The sequence below is a fragment of the Oncorhynchus masou genome, unplaced genomic scaffold (genome assembly GCF_036934945.1).
Source record: "Oncorhynchus masou masou isolate Uvic2021 unplaced genomic scaffold, UVic_Omas_1.1 unplaced_scaffold_2424, whole genome shotgun sequence".
Classification (NCBI taxonomy): domain Eukaryota; kingdom Metazoa; phylum Chordata; class Actinopteri; order Salmoniformes; family Salmonidae; genus Oncorhynchus; species Oncorhynchus masou.
The window spans coordinates 27,501-42,933 of NW_027008878.1; the positions used below are offsets into that span (position 1 = coordinate 27,501).

Here is a 15,433-nt window from a genome sequence, read left to right on the forward strand (position 1 = left end):
GTGTGTGTGTGTGTGTGTGTGTGTGTGTGTTGAGGGTAACGTGTTTCAGTCTTATTACTTTCACGAGTAACTAATAATATTACGAGTTGCTGTATTCAAATATTGGAATATTGTTCGTTACTTTTTTCTTGTGACACACTCGCGGTTTCCTCAATGATCCTTGAGCGAGTGGAGAAAGGCCGTTTGGAGAAATGTCACGACAGCTGGCCATAGAAATGGATAGAGTGCTCACCTCTGATCTCTGTTATTGATTGCTTCTGTGATTAGAACAGCCCCATAGAGGGCTTCGCCGCCTAGCTAGCCATCTCTATGCTGTGGTCGCACTGGCAGCTGGAGAGAAAGATGTTTGAACAAACAAGAAATCTGTACAGAGGTTTAGTTTATATGCTAAGCTGTGCAATATAACATCCCTTTAATAGGCTTGACACATCAGTGTAGACTAAAAGGGAGTTTTCTAACAGAAAACAATCTATTCCTACCTTTGTTTTTGTTAGTGTGTCTTTCTCAGCTGGAGGGAACACATTGTGTTTACTTGATAGCTACCTACACAAATAGCTAGAACAAAGTGTAAATAAGATTTTAAAAATTATTAAAAAGATTTAAAAGCAATACAAATAAAAGTTGTTCAGACAGCAGACCCTCTGAAATTACCACCGTCCCCCCTGTCCCCGTCCCCCTGTCCCCGTCCCCCGTCGTCCCCCGTCCCACCGCCCCCGTCCCCCTTGTCACCGTCCCCCTGTCCCTGTCCCCCATCCCCACCGCCCCCCTGTCCCCGTCCACCGTCCCCCGTCCCACCGCCCCGTCCCCCTTGTCACCGTCCCCCTGTCCCTGTCCCCCGTCCCCACCGCCCCCCTGTCCCCGTCCCACCGTCCCCCGTCCCACCCCGTCCCTGTCCCACCGCCCGTCCCCTGTCCCCGTCCCCCTCCCCGTCCCAAATGAACCATGATCAAGAAATGATTAATCAAATAGCCTCGTCTTCTCTTTAATGTCGTATGCCTATTCATATAGTTTGTACATTATCATTAAACATTATCATAAGGCATTGTATAAAGACAAGCTTTCAATTTCATGATCAATGCATTGGCAAATGTCTGCAGTAATTGTAGATTATCAATTGGGACAATTTGTGTGCTCTCAAGCCAAAAGAGGAGAATTTTTGAATGAATTGATTTCGATGGTTGACATTAGACTTGTGCGGTATCCAGATTGTCTTTAATACCGACTTTGTGCCATCCCGGGATATTCGGTAATACTGGCACTGAACACGAGGCGCTATTTTTCAAACCCCACTTGAGCCTCTGTAATATGAAAGGTTAGCAATGCTAACAAGTACATGTAAAATCCCCCCAGTGTTCCTCTGTAATATGAAAGGTTAGCAATGCTAACAAGTACATGTAAAATCCCCCCAGTGAGCCGCTGTAATCTGAAAGGTTAGCAATGCTAACAAGTACATGTAAAATCCCCCCAGTGTTCCTCTGTAATATGAAAGGTTAGCAATGCTAACAAGTACAGTGGGGCAAAAAAGTATTTAGTCAGCCACCAATTGTGCAAGTCCTCCCACTTAAAAAGATGAGAGAGACCTGTAATTTTCATCATAGGTACACTTCAACTACGACAGACAAAATGAGGGGGAAAAATCCAGAAAATCACATTGTAGGATTTTTAATTAATTTATTTGCAAATTATGGTGGAAAATAAGTATCTAATTAAGAGAAAGTTAGAAAGGGTGCGTGTGTGTCCGTGCATGTGTGTGTGTGTGTGTGTCCGTACATGTGTCCGTGCATGTGTGTGTGTGTGTGTGTCCGTGCATGTGTCCGTGTGTGTGTGTGTGTCCGTGTGTGTGTGTCCGTGTGTGTGTGTCATTTACATTTACATTACATTTAAGTCATTTGGCAGACACTCTTATCCAGAGCGACTTACAAATTGGTGAATTCACCTTATGACATCCAGTGGAACAGCCACTTTACAATAGTGCATCTAAATCATTTAAGGGGGGGTGAGAAGGATTACTTTATCCTATCCTAGGTATTCCTTAAAGAGGTGGGGTTTCAGGTGTCTCCGGAAGGTGGTGATTGACTCCGCTGTCCTGGCGTCGTGAGGGAGTTTGTTCCACCATTGGGGGGCCAGAGCAGCGAACAGTTTTGACTGGGCTGAGCGGGAACTGTACTTCCTCAGTGGTAGGGAGGCGAGCAGGCCAGAGGTGGATGAACGCAGTGCCCTTGTTTGGGTGTAGGGCCTGATCAGAGCCTGGAGGTACTGCGGTGCCGTTCCCCTCACAGCTCCGTGTGTCCATGTGTGTGTGTTTCTAATCTGTGTGATCCATCTCCTGCCGGTTACAGAATCCCTGTCCTGAGATCGGAGCTTCCTTTCTGTCCAGAATCAGCTTCTGGTGGATCACTGGGTGAGCTGTTAGGAAGTAACATCTATTTAAACGTGACAAAATATTTCTAAATAACTTTTGGCATGGTCTAATTAACTCAACAACCAAAAACACATATAGGTTTAGCTTTCTTAATGAACCCGTGAAAAATCAATAGTAATTTCTGGTTGTTTATGGAAGTTAGCTGGCGAACTCATTGATCCTGGGTTGTAGGATACCCCTCTGGAAACAGCAGGCATGAGTTTCTGTTTCTACAGGAAGTGTTAGTGCTGACTGTTTCCTTCCTTTCTTCCTTCCTTCTGTTTCTCTCTCTCTGTGTTTCTCTCTGTGCTTCTCTCTCTCTGTTTCTCTGTGTTTCTCTCTGTGTGTTTCTCTCTCTGTGTTTCTCTCTGTCTGTCTCTCTCTGTGTGTTTCTCTCTGTCTCTCCCTCTCTGTGTATTTCTCTCTGTGTTTCTGTCTGTCTCTCTCTCTCTATGTGTGTGTCTCTCTGTGTGTCTCTCTGTGTCTCTCTCTCTCTCTGTGTGTCTCTGTGTGTTTCTCTCTGTCTCTCCCCTCTCTGTGTATTTCTCTCTCTGTGTGTTTCTGTATTTCTCTCTCTCTCTGTGTCTCTCTATGTGTGTCTCTTTCTGTGTTTCTCTCTCTGTGTGTCTCTCCCTCTCTGTGTTTCTCTCTGTGCTTTCTCTCTCTGTTTCTCTGTGTTTTTCTTTCTGTGTGTTTCTCTCTCTGTGTGTGTTTCTCTCTGTGTGTCTTTCTCTCTGTGTTTCTCTCTCTGTCTCTCTCTCTGTGTTTTCTCTCTCTGTGTTTCTCTCTCTGTGTGTGTTTCTCTCTGTGTGTTTCTTTCTCTCTGTGTTTCTCTCTCTGTGTTTCTCTCTTTGTTTCTCTCTCTTTGTTTCTCTCTGTGTGTTTTCTCTCTCTATGTGTTTTCTCTCTGTGTTTTCTCTCTCTCTCTCTCTCTCTCTGTGTTTCTCTCTCTGTGTGTTTCTCTCTGTGTTTCTCTCTCTCTCTCTGTGTTTCTCTCTCTGTGTGTGTTTCTCTCTGTGTGTTTCTCTCTCTCTGTGTGTGTTTCTCTCTCTGTGTGTGTCTCTCTCTCTCTCTCTCTCTCTCTCTCTCTCTCTCTCTCTCTGTGTGTTTTCTCTCTGTGTGTTTCTCTCTCTGTGTGTGTCTCTCTCTCTGTGTGTGTCTCTCTCTGTGTGTTTCTCTCTGTGTGTGTTTTTCTCTCTCTCCCTCTTGCTCATTTGTCTACCTCCCCTCTCCTCCAGTCTGATAGTAACAGGTTATAAGCGTCCGTTAGAACAGAAGGATCTGTGGTGCCTGAACTCAGAGGACCGCTCCCAGAGGGTCGTCCCTCAGCTCGTACGACGCTGGGACAACGAGTGCCTGAAGGTCAAAAGGTCAGGAGAACCCACCAGGAACCACACACCTCCACACATGCGTGCAGAAAACGTGCAGGCATGCACACGCGCACTTGCACGTCATGGCGCGTTTGCACTCGGGCAAGGTCAAAAGGTCATGTACATTAGGGCACACCGTAAGCGAAAACAAGCTAAATAACTCCCCCTCCCGCCCTTTCTCCCAGACCGGAGGAGAAGACTCTGTACTCCCCCGAAGAAGGCTCCTCGGGGAGAGAAGGAGGGTGTCCCCGTAGAGGAGTCAGAGATCCTGATTATGAAGACGCCCCAGAAGACTAGAGAACCCTCTCTGTTCTGGGCCCTCTGTCTCACCTTCGGACCCTACTTCCTCATCTCTTCTCTCTACAAGATCATCCAGGACATTCTCATGTTCGTGGGGCCGAATATACTCAGGTAGGTGAGATACTCTCGTCTGGTCTCCTCTTCTAGTGGGGTGGGGGTGGGGGGTCGTTGTAGGGGTTTCTGTTCTAGTGGGGGGGGTCGTTGTAGGTGTTTCTGTTCTAGTGGGGGGTCGTTGTAGGTGTTTCTGTTCTAGTGGGGGGGGTCGTTGTAGGTGTTTCTGTTCTAGTGTAGGTGTTTCTGTTCTAGTGGGGGGGGGTCGTTGTAGGTGTTTCTGTTCTAGTGGGGGGTCGTTGTAGGTGTTTCTGTTCTAGTGGGGGGGTCGTTGTAGGTGTTTCTGTTCTAGTGGGGTCGTTGTAGGTGTTTCTGTTCTAGTGGGGGGGTCGTTGTAGGTGTTTCTGTTCTAGTGGGGGGGTCGTTGTAGGTGTTTCTGTTCTAGTGGGGGGTCGTTGTAGGTGTTTCTGTTCTAGTGGGGGGGGTCGTTGTAGGTGTTTCTGTTCTAGTGGGGGGGGGGGGGTGTTTCTGTTCCAAAGTGGGGGGGTCGTTGGAGGTGTTTCTGTTCTAGTGGGGGGGGGTTGTAGGTGTTTCTGTTCTAGTGGGGGGTCGTTGTAGGTGTTTCTGTTCTAGTGGGGGGGGTCGTTGTAGGTGTTTCTGTTCTAGTGGGGGTAGTTGTAGGTGTTTCTGTTCTCGTGGGGGGGGGGTCATTGTAGGTGTTTCTGTTCTAGTGGGGGTAGTTGTAGGTGTTTCTGTTCTAGTGGGGGTAGTTGTAGGTGTTTCTGTTCTAGTGGGGGTGGGGGTAGTTGTAGGTGTTTCTGTTCTAGTGGGGGGGGGGGTAGTTGTAGGTGTTTCTGTTCTAGTGGGGGGGGTCAGTTGTAGGTGTTTCTGTTCTAGTGGGGGTAGTTGTAGGTGTTTCTGTTCTGGGGGTCGTTGTAGGTGTTTCTGTTCTAGTGGGGGGTAGTTGTAGGTGTTTCTGTTCTAGTGGGGGTGGGGGTAGTTGTAGGTGTTTCTGTTCTAGTGGTTCTGGGGGTAGTTGTAGGTGTTTCTGTTCTAGTGGGGGTGGGGGGTAGTTGTAGGTGTTTCTGTTCTAGTGGGGGGTAGTTGTAGGTGTTTCTGTTCTAGTGGGGGTAGTTGTAGGTGTTTCTGTTCTGGGGGTCGTTGTAGGTGTTTCTGTTCTAGTGGGGGTCGTTGTAGGTGTTTCTGTTCTAGTGGGGGTGGGGGGGGGTCGTTGTAGGTGTTTCTGTTCTAGTGGGGGTAGTTGTAGGTGTTTCTGTTCTGGGGGGGTCGTTGTAGGTGTTTCTGTTCTAGTGGGGGTGGGGGGGTCGTTGTAGGTGTTTCTGTTCTAGTGGGGGTAGTTGTAGGTGTTTCTGTTCTGGGGGGGGGTGGGGGGTCGTTGTAGGTGTTTCTGTTCTAGAGGAGGGGGTCGTTGTAGGTGTTTCTGTTCTCGTGGGGGTGGTTGTAAGACGGTTATCATTAGCATCGCTTAACGGCTACACAACGTGGTGGACAATACGCAGACCACACACACACACACACACACACACACACACACACACACACACACACACACACACACAGACAGACGGTCATTCCGTGCCGTTGCCTCTGCAGGAAGTTTCAGGGAATACGAACCACTGATGCATTCTGTTCATGTCTTACCAAAAAACTTGATTTATTTTCTAATAAGTTCAAAACATTTAGTTAGTTTCCAAACGTACAACATATTTGATTAGAAGAACCGAAAGTAAGTCATTCTAATTCAGGACAGTTTTTCCAAGATAAAATATTTTTAAAAAGTACTGTAGTTTGGGTACAACGTACAACACTAGACCTCTCTTTCTCTCGCTCTTGTGGTTTCAGCCTCTATAGATGTTTGACCTGTCTTGCTGTGTTCATGTGCTCTTGTCGTTTCAGCCTCTATAGATGTTTGACCTGTCTTGCTGTGTTCATGTGCTCTTGTGGTTTCAGGCTGTATAGATGTTTGACCTGTCTTGCTGTGTTCATGTGCTCTTGTCATTTCAGGCTGTATAGATGTTTGACCTGTCTTGCTGTGTTCATGTGCTCTTGTCGTTTCAGGCTGTATAGATGTTTGACCTGTCTTGCTGTGTTCATGTGCTCTTGTCGTTTCAGGCTGTATAGATGTTTGACCTGTCTTGCTGTGTTCATGTGCTCTTGTGGTTTCAGCCTCTATAGATGTTTGACCTGTCTTGCTGTGTTCATGTGCTCTTGTCGTTTCAGGCTGTATAGATGTCTGACCTGTCTTGCTGTGTTCATGTGCTCTTGGAATTATTAGAAATCAGTTTTTTTCTTCTGACGTCGCCAAATGGACGTTTTGTTTCAGATCGTCAGAAGAACCCTTGAATTCGGCCTTTGTGTCCATCTCTCTTGCCGTCCCTACCCACTGACATTTGACCTCTTTTTATCATCGTCTCTCAGGCTGTGTCATTGCCTTTTGTCCTCTGACCTGCTAACCCCTTGACCTCCAACCCCTCAGGTTGCTGATCCAGTTTGTGAACGACTCTAGCGCCCCCTCGTGGCAGGGCTACTTCTACACCGCTGCTGTTCGTTTGCACCTGCTTCCAGACCCTCATCCTGCAGAAGTACTTCCATGTGTGCTTCGTCACGGGAATGAGGCTACGCACTGCTATAGTAGGAGCTGTCTACAGGAAGGTAATCACTATTCACTTGACTTGGCTAGTTAAATGAAGGTACAACTTAAATAAAGGTTTTGTTTAAAAAAATATATATAATAATAATATTCTGCTGATCGATTGACTGATTTGATTAGTGATTGATTGATTTGATTGATTGACTGATTGATTTGATCAGTGACTGATTGATTTGATCAGTGACTGATTGATTTGATCAGCGATTGACTGATTGATTTGATCAGCGATTGACTGATTGATTTGATCAGCGACTGATTGATTTGATCAGCGACTGATTGATTTGATCAGCGATTGACTGATTGATTTGATCAGCGATTGACTGATTGATTTGATCAGTGACTGATTGATTTGATCAGCGACTGATTGATTTGATCAGCGATTGACTGATTGATTTGATCAGCGATTGACTGATTGATTTGATCAGCGACTGACTGACTGATTGATTTGATCAGCGATTGGCTGATTGATTTGATCAGCGATTGACTGATTGATTTGATCAGCGACTGACTGATTGATTTGATCAGCGATTGGCTGATTGATTTGATCAGCGATTAATTGAGAGTTAATTTGTCATGATGCTCCACACCGCTACAGTAGAGTCTGTCTACTGATCGTATGTGTACTAATCAATCAATTGATGATCGATTGATCTGACATTTGTAGACCCTTCATTGACCCTTAACCCTGTCTGACCTTTACCCTCTAACCTCTGCCCCTCCCAGGCTCTGGTGATCAGTAACGCGGCGCGGCGTACGTCTACAGTGGGAGAGATCGTCAACCTGATGTCGGTCGACGCCCAGCGCTTCATGGACCTCATCACCTACATCAACATGATCTGGTCTGCTCCTCTACAGGTCATACTGGCCCTGTACTTCCTGTGGCAGGTACGCACCAAAGATCTTTAAATAAACCAAGAGGTCATACTGGCCCTGTACTTCCTGTGGCAGGTATGCACCAAAGATCTTTAAATAAACCAAGAGGTCATACTGGCCCTGTACTTCCTGTGGCAGGTACGCACCAAAGATCTTTAAATAAACCAAGAGGTCATACTGGCCCTGTACTTCCTGTGGCAGGTACACACCAAAGATCTTTAAATAAACCAAGAGGTCATACTGGCCCTGTACTTCCTGTGGCAGGTACGCACCAAAGATCTTTAAATAAACCAAGAGGTCATACTGGCCCTGTACTTCCTGTCTGTGGCAGGTATGCACCAAAGATCTTTAAATAAACCAAGACGTCATACTGGTTCTGTACATCCTGTGGCAGGTACTTGTTACTGACTGGGTGTGATCTGGATAGCATTTTGATGGCGCAAGTAGACACATTTCAAGCTAAGGAGTGAGGTTCTGAATCCAACTCTGTTACATACGCAGCAGAGACTGTTGTCGTCTTAACGAGTTCTCAATGGTTTGTGATGTCATGTCCTGTGTAGAACTTGGGTCCGTCGGTGCTGGCTGGCGTGGCTGTAATGGTTCTGATGGTGCCAATCAACGGTGTGATCGCCATGAAGACCAAAACATACCAGGTACCTCTCTGACCCCTTATTCACAACATACCGGGTACCTCTCTGACCCCTTATACACAGCATACCAGGTACCTCTCTGACCCCTTATACACAGCATACCAGGTACCTCTCTGACCCCTTATACACAGCATACCAGGTACCTCTCTGACCCCTTATACATACCAGGTACCTCTCTGACCCCTTATTCACAACATACCAGGTACCTCTCTGACCCCTTATACATACCAGGTACCTCTCTGACCCCTTATTCACAGCATACCAGGTACCTCTCTGACCCCTTATTCACAACATACCAGGTACCTCTCTGACCCCTTATACATACCAGGTACCTCTCTGACCCCTTATTCACAACATACCAGGTACCTCTCTGACCCCTTATTCACAGCATACCAGGTACCTCTCTGACCCCTTATTCACAACATACCAGGTACCTCTCTGACCCCTTATTCACAACATACCAGGTACCTCTCTGACCCCTTATACACAGCATACCAGGTACCTCTCTGACCCCTTATACACAGCATACCAGGTACCTCTCTGACCCCTTATTCACAACATACCAGGTACCTCTCTGACCCCTTATACACAGCATACCAGGTACCTCTCTGACCCCTTATTCACAACATACCAGGTACCTCTCTGACCCCTTATTCACAGCATACCAGGTACCTCTCTGACCCCTTATACATACCAGGTACCTCTCTGACCCTTATACATACCAGGTACCTCTCTGACCCCTTATTCACAGCATACCAGGTACCTCTCTGACCCCTTATTCACAACATACCAGGTACCTCTCTGACCCCTTATTCACAACATACCAGGTACCTCTCTGACCCCTTATACATACCAGGTACCTCTCTGACCCCTTATTCACAACATACCAGGTACCTCTCTGACCCCTTATTCGCAACATACCAGGTACCTCTCTGACCCCTTATACATACCAGGTACCGCTCTGACCCCTTATACATACCAGGTACCTCTCTGACCCCTTATTCACAGCATACCAGGTACCTCTCTGACGCCTTATACATACCAGGTACCTCTCTGACCCCTTATTCACAGCATACCAGGTACCTCTCTGACCCCTTATTCACAACATACCAGGTACCTCTCTGACCCCTTATACACAGCATACCAGGTACCTCTCTGACCCCTTATTCACAACATACCAGGTACCTCTCTGACCCCTTATTCACAGCATACCAGGTACCTCTCTGACCCCTTATACACAACATACCAGGTACCTCTCTGACCCCTTATACATACCAGGTACCTCTCTGACCCTTATACATACCAGGTACCTCTCTGACCCCTTATTCACAGCATACCAGGTACCTCTCTGACCCCTTATACATACCAGGTACCTCTCTGACCCTTATACACAACATACCAGGTACCTCTCTGACCCCTTATACACAACATACCAGGTACCTCTCTGACCCCTTATTCACAGCATACCAGGTACCTCTCTGACCCCTTATACATACCAGGTACCTCTCTGACCCCTTATACACAACATACCAGGTACCTCTCTGACCCCTTATACACAGCATACCAGGTACCTCTCTGACCCCTTATACACAACATACCAGGTACCTCTCTGACCCCTTATTCACAACATACCAGGTACCTCTCTGACCCCTTATTCACAACATACCAGGTTCCTCTCTGACCCCTTATACATACCAGGTACCTCTCTGACCCCTTATACATACCAGGTACCTCTCTGACCCCTTATACATACCAGGTTCCTCTCTGACCCCTTATACATACCAGGTACCTCTCTGACCCCTTATACACAACATACCAGGTACCTCTCTGACCCCTTATTCACAACATACCAGGTTCCTCTCTGACCCCTTATACATACCAGGTACCTCTCTGACCCCTTATACACAGCATACCAGGTTCCTCTCTGACCCCTTATACATACCAGGTACCTCTCTGACCCTTATACATACCAGGTACCTCTCTGACCCCTTATACACAGCATACCAGGTACCTCTCTGACCCCTTATACATACCAGGTACCTCTCTGACCCCTTATTCACAGCATACCAGGTACCTCTCTGACCCCTTATTCACAACATACCAGGTACCTCTCTGACCCCTTATTCACAGCATACCAGGTACCTCTCTGACCCCTTATACATACCAGGTACCTCTCTGACCCCTTATACACAACATACCAGGTACCTCTCTGACCCCTTATTCACAGCATACCAGGTACCTCTCTGACCCCTTATACATACCAGGTACCTCTCTGACTCCTTATTCACAACATACCAGGTACCTCTCTGACCCTTATACATACCAGGTTCCTCTCTGACCCCTTATACACAACATACCAGGTACCTCTCTGACCCTTTATTCACAACATACCAGGTACCTCTCTGACCCCTTATTCATAGCATACCAGGTACCTCTCTGACCCCTTATTCACAACATACCAGGTACCTCTCTGACCCTTATTCACAGCATACCAGGTACCTCTCTCTCTGACCCTTATTCACAGCATACCAGGTACCTCTCTGACCCCTTATTCACAGCATACCAGGTACCTCTCTGACCCCTTATTCACAACATACCAGGTACCTCTCTGACCCCTTATTCACAGCATACCAGGTACCTCTCTGACCCCTTATACATACCAGGTACCCTCTGACTCCTTATTCACAACATACCAGGTACCTCTCTGACCCCTTATTCACAGCATACCAGGTACCTCTCTGACCCCTTATTCACAACATACCAGGTACCTCTCTGACCCCTTATTCACAACATACCGGTACCTCTCTGACCCCTTATTCACAGCATACCGGGTACCTCTGACCCCTTATTCACAGCATACCAGGTACCTCTGACCCCTTATACATACCAGGTACCTCTCTGACCCCTTATTCACAACATACCAGGTACCTCTCTGACCCCTTATTCACAACATACCAGGTACCTCTGACCCCTTATTCACAACATACCAGGTACCTCTCTGACCCCTTTATACACAACATACCAGGTACCTCTCTGACCCCTTATTCACAACATACCAGGTACCTCTCTGACCCCTTATTCACAACATACCAGGTACCTCTGACCCTTATACACAACATACCAGGTACCTCTCTGACCCCTTATTCACAGCATACCAGGTACTCTCTGACCCCTTATTCACAACATACCAGGTACCTCTCTGACCCCTTATACATACCAGGTACCTCTCTGACCCCTTATTCACAACATACCAGTTACCTCTCTGACCCCTTATTCACAGCATACCAGGTACCTCTCTGACCCCTTATTCACAACATACCAGGTACCTCTCTGACCCCTTATACACAACATACCAGGTACCTCTCTGACCCTTATACATACCAGGTACCTCTCTGACCCCTTATATATACCAGGTACCTCTCTGACCCTTATTCACAACATACCAGGTACATCTCTGACCCCTTATACACAACATACCAGGTACCTCTCTGACCCCTATACATACCAGGTACCTCTCTGACCCCTTATTCACAGCATACCAGGTACCTCTCTGACCCCTTATTCACAACATACCAGGTACCTCTCTGACCCTTATACATACCAGGTACCTCTCTGACCCTTATTCACAACATACCAGGTACCTCTGACCCTTATTCACAACATACCAGGTACCTCTCTGACCCCTTATTCACAGCATACCAGGTACCTCTCTGACCCCTTATTCACAACATACCAGGTACCTCTCTGACCCCTTATTCGCAACATACCAGGTACCTCTCTGACCCCTTATTCACAGCATCACTCTGATACCAGGTATCACTAGAGATGTAGCAGAGATATAATAGACATGTAGCAGAGATGTAGCAGCGATGTAGCAGCGATGTAATAGACATGTAGCAGCGATGTAATAGAGATGTAGCAGAGATGTTTTTTATTTATTTTTATTTTACCTTTATTTTACTAGGCAAGTCAGTTAAGAACAAATTCTTATTTACAATGACGGCCTAGGAACAGTGGGTTAACTGCCTGTTCAGGGGCAGAACGTCAGATTTGTACCTTGTCAGCTCGGGGTTTGAACTTGCAACCTTCCGGTTACTAGTCCAACGCTCTAACCACTAGGCTACACTGCCGCACTGCATTTCCCCTCCCATCCCCCAGGTGGCGCTGTGTACGTTCAGTTTATGTGATGGTATTGTGGTGTTGTGATCACCAGGTAGCTCAGATGAAGAGTAAAGACAACCGCATCAAGCTGATGAACGAAGTTCTCAACGGCATCAAGGTATCACATCACATGTCTTTTGACCTGAGGTTTATATACTGTTTGAATTTGTATCACATTTTATGTATGTTTCTGCATGTCAGGGTTGGGGTCAAATACTTCAGATTCCAGTTCTTTCAGCATTTCCTCTAGCCTGGCTGGAGTGCCAGATGGGCTTGGTTTGGGGTTTATTAAGCCAGACAGACACAGCCGGACGAGCTCAGTTAGACACAGCCGGACGAGCTGAGACAGACACAGCCGGACGAGCTCAGTTAGACACAGCCGGACGAGCTGAGACAGACACAGCCGGACGAGCTCAGTCAGACACAGCCGGACGAGCTCAGTCAGACACAGCCGGACGAGCTCAGAGAGACACAGCCGGACGAGCTCAGAGAGACACAGCCGGACGAGCTTAGAGAGACACAGCCGGACGAGCTCAGTCAGACACAGCCGGACGAGCTCAGTTAGACACAGCCGGACGAGCTCAGAGAGACACAGCCGGACGAGCTCAGTCAGACACAGCCGGACGAGCTCAGTCAGACACAGCCGGACGAGCTCAGTCAGACACAGCCGGACGAGCTCAGTTAGACACAGCCGGACGAGCTGAGACAGACACAGCCGGACGAGCTCAGAGAGACACAGCCTGACGAGCTCAGTCAGACACAGCCGGACGAGCTCAGAGAGACACAGCCGGACGAGCTCAGTTAGACATAGCCGGACGAGCTCAGTTAGACACAGCCGGACGAGCTCAGACAAACACAAATTTGATCAATTTGATCAATGTTTCTGAATATGTACCGAGATGTTCAAATAAACCTGAACCTAAACCTAAACCTAAACCTAAAGGTGTTGAAGCTGTATGCGTGGGAGCTGGCCTTCAAAGACAAGGTGTCAGCCATCAGAGAGAGCGAGCCCGTGTCCTCAAGAAGGCTGCTTACCTGGGGCATATCCACCTTCACCTGGGTCTGTGCTCCTTTCTGGTGAGTTACAGTAGAATGTAGACACACACACACACACATGCACACACACACACACACATATACACACACACACACACATGTATGCTCACACTCACTCTACATGGTGACTTGATCCACCTATGTCCCTGACATAAATATTTAACATTGTCTTTGATTGTCTCTATCCTCCCCTCGGTATCTGATGATGATATTTAACATGCATCCCCTCCCATCCCCAGGTGGCGCTGTGTACGCTCAGTTTATGTGATATTATATATTGTTATATTATGATATATAACATGCATTTCCCCTCCCATCCCAGGTGGCGCTGTCTACATTCAGTTTATGTGATATTATATATTGTTATATTATGATATATAACATGCATTTCCTCCCACCCTCAGGTGGCGCTGTGTACGTTCAGTTTATGTGATATTATATATTGTTATATTATGATATATAACATGCATTTCCTCCCATCCCCCAGGTGGCGCTGTTTACGTTCAGTTTATGTGATATTATATATTGTTATATTATGATATATAACATGCATTTCCCTCCCATCCCCCAGGTGGCGCTGTCTACGTTCACAGTGTATGTGATGATAGATGAGAGGAACGTGCTGATGCTCAGAAGGCATTTGTGTCTCTGGCTCTGTTCAACATCCTGCGTTTCCTCAACATGCTGCCCATGGTCATCAGCAGCATGGTCCAGGTAGGGTGTGCTGATCAGGTCTGACAGCAAATCAATCGATCAAATAATCTATCTACAAATCAGTCAATATGCAATTCAATCAAATCAGTCACTGTATTCATCTATAAATCAAATCCATCAATGTATCAATTAAATAAAACAGTAAACTAACCAATTAACTCCAACCAATCAGATTCCATCTAGGTGATTAATTCATTAACATGTAACATGTGATCATCATCAGTGTGGACCAGATACGTGCTGAGGGCTGTACTGCAGATCATTTCTATGGCTGCGTTTACACACGCAGCCCAGTTCTGATTTATATGTTTCCCTAATACGTTGTATACATTTACATTTACATTTAAGTTTGGTTTAGCAGACGCTCTTTATCCAGAGCGACTTACAAATTGATACGTTGTTTGACCAATCAGATCAGCTCTTGCCAATAATTGGGCAAAATATCAGAATTGTCCACACACACACGCACACGCACACGCACACGCACACGCACACAGACACACGCACACACACACAGAGACACACACACAGAGACACACACACACAGACACACACACACAGAGACACACACACACAGAGACACACACACACACAGACACACACACACAGACAGACACACAGACACAGGCACACACACACACAGACACACAGACACAGGCACACACACACACACAGACACACACAGACACACATACACACACACACACATACACACACACACAGACACACACACAGAGACACACACAGACACACACACACACACACAGATTCATATGCTGTACAGACCGTGAGCTGTACCATGCTGCTGGTGACCAGGGACAAGATATTGATCGTCAAATCAATCTTTCAGCCTCGTGGCAGGTCAGTATGGTATATCAATTAGTCAATCAGCTGTCCATTGGCTAATTAATTAATCAGTCAATCAATCAATCAATCATTTGGTTACTAATGAATGAATCCATCAACCAAAGTTGATCAATGTCATGAAATCATGTTCAATATAGTATTGATCGTGACAATGATATATATAGTCATGTCGCGCAGGGTAACCCATCGTTCCTAGGCCGTCATTGAAAATAAGAATTTGTTCTTAATTCTTAACTGACTTGCCAAGTTAAATAAGGTAAAAATAATCCAATATAGTTTTGATAGTAGTGGAATGGTATACAGTTGGAAATCAGAAGTT

The 15,433-nt window shown here is 46.5% G+C and overlaps 1 pseudogene; it reads left to right on the forward strand.

The window, feature by feature from the left end:
• Positions 1–15,433, forward strand: part of LOC135533518 (multidrug resistance-associated protein 1-like) — a 59,298-nt pseudogene that overhangs the window by 26,621 nt on the left and 17,244 nt on the right.